We start from the raw sequence: 6000 nt of genomic DNA on the forward strand, positions 1-6000 counted from the left end.
CCAGAGAGCTAGGATTACAGGCGTGAGCCACCGTGCCCGGCCTAACTTTTTCCTTTTTGTAGCTTACCTGCAAACACATTTACCTTAATCCAGCCATTGAGAATGAATATCAGTGATTGCCAGAGGGATTTTTTTTTTTTTTGTCAGAGGGGTGACTCTCCTCATCTGATTATCTGATCCTATATTTTGGTAACCTTGCTTACAACTTTCTAATCTCATTTCCTGCTTTTTGCATCACTTTTCATCAGGTATTGATTTCCATATTCCTAGCCATAACCAGTTCATTTAAATGTCATTCTTGAAAATGCTTTGTATCTAATAATTCATTTTAATGGTCTTAGTACTATGCAATACCTTAATTATAAACCCAGCTATGAAATTTAGCCAAAAAAAAAAAAATCCAAGTTCCTTCCCCCTTCTCAATAAATATTTAGAGAAAGTAATCTATTGGGAAAAGAATAATGTGGTTTCTGTAAGGGGATATCAGTGTTGTTTAGTAAGATTTTTTTTTTTTTTTTTGAGACAGAGTCTCCCTCTGTTGCCCTGGGTAGAGTGCAGTGGTGTCATGATAGCTCACTGCAACCTCAAACTCCTGGGCTCAAGCAATCATCAGCGCAGGATCCTTGCCTCAGCCTCCTAAGTAGCTGAGACTATAGGCGCATGCCATGATGCCTGGCTGATTTTTCTACTTTTACTCTCACTAAAAATAGGGTCTCACTCTTGCTCAGGGTGGTCTCAAATTCCTAATCTCAAGCAATCCTCCCATCTCAGCCTCCCAGAGTGCTAAGATTACAGGCCTGAGCCACCATGCCCAGCTTAGTAGGATTCTTTGAAAGGGTAAATTAATAGACAAATAAGGACAAGGAGTAGAGATAAAGCATTTAGACTTTAAATTCAGACCTTTCAAGCAGAAATTTTCTTAAAGATGAATCATTATTGGATTGTATGGTTGGCCTTCTGTATCCATCAGTTCCACATCCATGAATTCAATCAACTACTGATAGAAAATATTTGGGAAAATATTACATCTGTACTGAACATGTACAGACTTTTTTTTCTAGCCATTATTTTTTAAACAATACAGTATAACAACTATTTACATGGTGTTTACATTGTATTAGGTATTATAATAATTTAAGGGATGATATAAAGTATAGGAAGCATATGAACAGATTACATGCAAATACTTTATTAGGGACTTGAGTTATCTGTAGATTTTGGTATTCTCAGGATGTCCTGGAACCAATTCTCCAGAGATATCAAAGGACAACAGTATTCACAGAAAATATTTTATCATGGATAAAAGGAAAATACCTTAGTGCCATAAATTGGAGCATAGATTGTAGAAGAATACATGCAGTGGGGGAGATGCCACAGAGATCAGCACTGAGAATAATTTTAATCAATAATTTTAGAAATAGAAGATGACTACATAGTATAATTTCATAATTTGAAAATGACCTCTGAGTGGTGAATTATGAAGGTAAGGGAAAAGTTAAGAAATCTCACAAGCTAGGTAATTGGGCAGAAAATTAAGACATGAGTTTCTTGATGAGCAAGATAAGGTCCTATTATGGGCTGAATTGTGTTCCTTCAAGATTTATGTGCTGAAGTCTTAACCCTCAGTACCTCAGAATATGACTGACTGTATTTAAAGACAGGATCTTTAAGGAGGTAATTATGTTAAAATGAAGTCATTTAGGGTGAGCTCTAATCCTATATGGCTGATGTCCTAAGAAGAGGAAATTTGGACACAGATGCACAAAGGGAAGATGATGTGAAGACATAGGGAGAAAACAGCGATCTATAAGCCAAGGAGAAAGACGTTGGAAGAACTGCCAATACCATGATCTTAGACTTCTAGCCTCAAGAACTATGAGGAAACAAATTTCTGCCATTTGAGCCATCCAGTCTGCCCTAGCAAACTTATAGAGGTCCTATAACTAGAGATAAATAATATAAATAATGGTCAGGGGATAATTGGCTTGGAGTGCCATTCAGAAAAACCAGACAGAATCCTTGTTGTCAATCTAATGTGGTTCTAACAGGCAAAAAGGTCATCAAATCATAGAGAAGCATAAACCAAAGAGTTGAAAGCATAGAATAGAAGAAAGAATAGAAGATGTTCTTATCTTTGGCATAACCATACACATTCACTCAAAAGTCATCTTAGTATGCACATATTTAAGCACAATGTGCAGGAAGTAGTGACTCCTACTTAGTCTACAAGAATAAAATACAAGTGGGATAAGGAAGAAAAAGAAGGGAAGGAGGAAGAAGAAATAAGATAATCCTTATAAGTATTAGCTAAATGAATTCTTACACCCACCCCTGTGTGTAACTAAATTGAACATTATTGTCCCTACTTTGCAAAAGAGGAAATTAAATCACAGAGAGATTAAGTAAAGTGCTCAGGGTCACATAGAGAGTGCAAGAGCTCCCTAGCACTCTGGGAGGCGAAGGTGGTAGGATTGCTTGAGCTCAGGCATTTGAGACCAGCCTGAGCAAGAGCAATCCTGTCTCTACTAAAAATAGAAAAAATAGCTGGGCATGGTGGCACACACCTATAGTCCCAGCTACTCTGAAGGCTGAGGCAGGAGGATCCCTTGAGCCCGGGAGTTTGAGGTTGTAGTGACCTATGATGACACCACTGCACTCTAGCCAGGGCAACAGACCAAGACTCTTGTCTCAAAAAAAAAAAAAAAAGGAAAGAGAGAGAGAGTGGAAGAACTAGGATAAATAATAGATCTATAAGAACATATCATAAAAAAATAATTAAAACCATCTATTTCCTAGTGCTACTCTCACACTTTGTTACTAACAGAAAAAAAGAAAAAGAACCTTACCCTACATTTTCAGATCTAGAGGAAAGGATATTGAGTCTGATTCATTTCTTATCTTCTTGTGTTTCTGTGTTCATTTTTAAACAAGAAAATGTAACATACCCTCAATTTAGAACCTACCAGCCTTATTTTCGCAAAACAAACTCATTATCTTCTTCTGCCTTTACCCTTGAACCGATTGCAAAATCAAATGCAATCTGATAATAGAGGGAGAGAAAAATAGGAAAATTTGAATGGACTGGGTGGTTTAACCTCAATGAAAGTATGGCTTATGTTTTGAACAATGATCCTTTGTGGTTCCCCTGAATCTTATTTGTACACAAAACTCTCGGTTGCCACTAGGTGCTATGACTCTGCTACATGGTTGCATTTCACTAGTAAGTATTTAAACCAGTGAGTAAAGCCAATAATAATATTTTGTGAATCTATGTTTACTGACGGAAAAGATCCTATCAGTACTATTATTTCAATATAGAAATATTCAAAGGTGGTGTATACAGAAATAAATTGTCAAAGATCATAAAATGCAGTCATTTGAAAGTTATTTTTACATTAAAAAATAATCTGGTCGGTGCTCTCTGCATTAATAAGTGCATGCTTCAAAGTTTATCTCCTTTTCCTATTTCTCCCCCATCCTCCACCAAAAAAAAAGTAAGAGAAAAATTTCTAGTCCCATGTGGTGGCTCACACCTGTAATCCTAGCACTCCGGGAGGCCAAGGTGGGAGGATTGCTTGAGTTCTGGAGTTCCAGAGCAGCCTGAGCAAGATCCAGACCCGTCTCTACTAAAAATAGAAATATTAGCCAAGCATCATGGTGTGGCCTGTAGTCCCAGCTACTTGGGAGGCTAAGGCAGGAGGATCACTTGAGCCCAGGAGTTTGAGACACCATTGCACTCTACCCAGGGTGACAGAGCAAGACTCTGTCTCAAAAAAATAAAAGAAAAGAAAAATTCTAGGCCTAAATTAATCTAGCCTAAAGGAAAGACACCTTTTGTGAATACTAAGTAGGGAGACTATGGGAAAATGAAGGGAAATGTCCTGAGGGTCTCAGAAACTATATAAAGAATAGTCCTGCAGCTAAAGGATTTGGGCCCCATCTTTGTGCAGCAAACCTCTTTAGATTTTGCTTGTGTATTATTTTTTAAGGTTGTGAGTGTGTTTGCTGCAGGTGAATATTTTTGAAGAAGAAGCAGAAAAGTTTCAAAAGAAAAACTAGACTTGGAATATTTAAAAAGAGGAAGAAAAGGATTCCATAAATTTGGATTAACCGTTATTTTCTTAAAATATATGATATATTGACAATTCACCATGACAATGTCAGTTACTTTTTTTATTAACAGGGAGCAGATTATTACACACAAATTTAGTTGAAACTCTTCTTGTTTTATTGAACATTGGAATTGAATTAATTCAGAAAATGTCCTTAACTTTCTTATCTCACTCCATTCACTTTCAATTATTTGAATTGTATTAATAACAATTTGAGTAGAGAATATTCACTACTTTTGCCCTCTCTTTGGATTGGAAGTATTCTGAAATAAACTGATAGCTTCTGCTAAATAGACAAATAGAATTATTAAGTATTATCAGATCTCAAATAATGGTAATAGAAAGGATATGTACACAGGTAAGACTCATTTAGGGCCATTTTAAATCTCGTTTGTTTAAAATATGGTAATGGAGATAATTTGCTGTTAAACAATTTATTTGCAATGTATAAGTGCCCTTAATTGTCAATCTTACTTGGATTTGAGAAAACCATGACGCTTTCAGGTTACCTTAGTTGGAGTAGATTTAAAGATGCACAAGGGCTGGGGTGTGGTGGCACACGCCTGCAGTCCCAACTATGCAGGAGGCTGAGGTGGAAGGATCACTTGAGCCAGGAATTTCAGGTTATAGTGAGCTATGATTATGCCACTGCACTCCAGCCTGGACAGAATGAGACCCTGTCTCGAAAAAATAATAAAATAAAAATTAAAAATAAAGATACACAAGACGAGTAAGAAGGTTGTATGTTAGCAACTACTCAGCCAGGCAGCTGGAACTATAGCTCATTCAGGACACACAGCATCCATGGAGGACAGACAACAGCTCTTACACTCAACAGCCACATCTGCAAAGGTCTGTTCTGTTGCTTTCTGTGACAAGGTTTCCCAACTTGTTACTGAGCTGATTTCAATCTCTGCAGTACGTCTTCTGTATCTCCCAACACTCGTCTCTCCACTTGCCTTCTCTCCACTCCAGAGTCTCTGTTAGCTTTTACTGTCGTAGAACGTCCGAGGCCTCAATGAGTCTCTTGGCTTCTGCTCTCTTTTAAGTTTCCCTCCAAATTCCCAAGAGAGATCTGCTTTGTGGGTTAGTCGCCACCCAATACTGACCACCCTTGCTGGGCAAAGTTTTATTTTCATGGGCTGATAGCCGGGGTTTTAGCTGTCTATCTTTGGTTCAAGGGTTAATCCCTTGAACTAAGTCAACTGACCCAGCAAAGCAGGAGTCACATGGTGTAAAGCAGAATGGCCCTAGGAGCAGAGAAACACCAGCCATTTTTCACAGAATAAGGTTTTGGATATGGAAGGACAGTGGGAATGATGGACACACAGGGCAACATGTTCTCCTCTCCACTGTAAGCCTTCTTTTAAGAAATCAATATTAAAGTTTGTTAAAAATGTATAAACCACTCATGTATTGATGGGCACTTGGGTTGTTTCCACATCTTTGCAATCATGAATTGTGCTGCTATACAACCCAAGTGCCCATCAATAAGTGAGTGGATTAATAAAATGTGGTATATGTATACCATGGAGTTCTACTCAGCCATAAAAAAATGGTGAACTACCTATTATATTATCCTGAATGGAGCTGGAGCCCATTCTTCTAAGTGAAGTATCACAAGAATGGAAAAATAAACATCACATGTATTCACCATTAAATTGGTACTAATTGAACAACACTAATGTGTACATATAGAAAGTAACATTTATAGGGTGTCAGGCAAGTGGAAGGGGGAGGAGGGGATGGGTAAATTCACACCAAATGGATGCAGTGCACGCTGTCTGGGACATGGGGATGCTTGTAGCTCTGACTTGGGTGGTGCAAAAGCAATTTATGTAATCAAAGCATTTGTACCCCCATAATGCCCTGAAATAAAAAAATAAAA

This window comes from Propithecus coquereli, unplaced genomic scaffold, assembly GCF_000956105.1.
Source record: "Propithecus coquereli isolate 6110/MARCELLA unplaced genomic scaffold, Pcoq_1.0 Scaffold317, whole genome shotgun sequence".
NCBI lineage: Eukaryota > Metazoa > Chordata > Mammalia > Primates > Indriidae > Propithecus > Propithecus coquereli.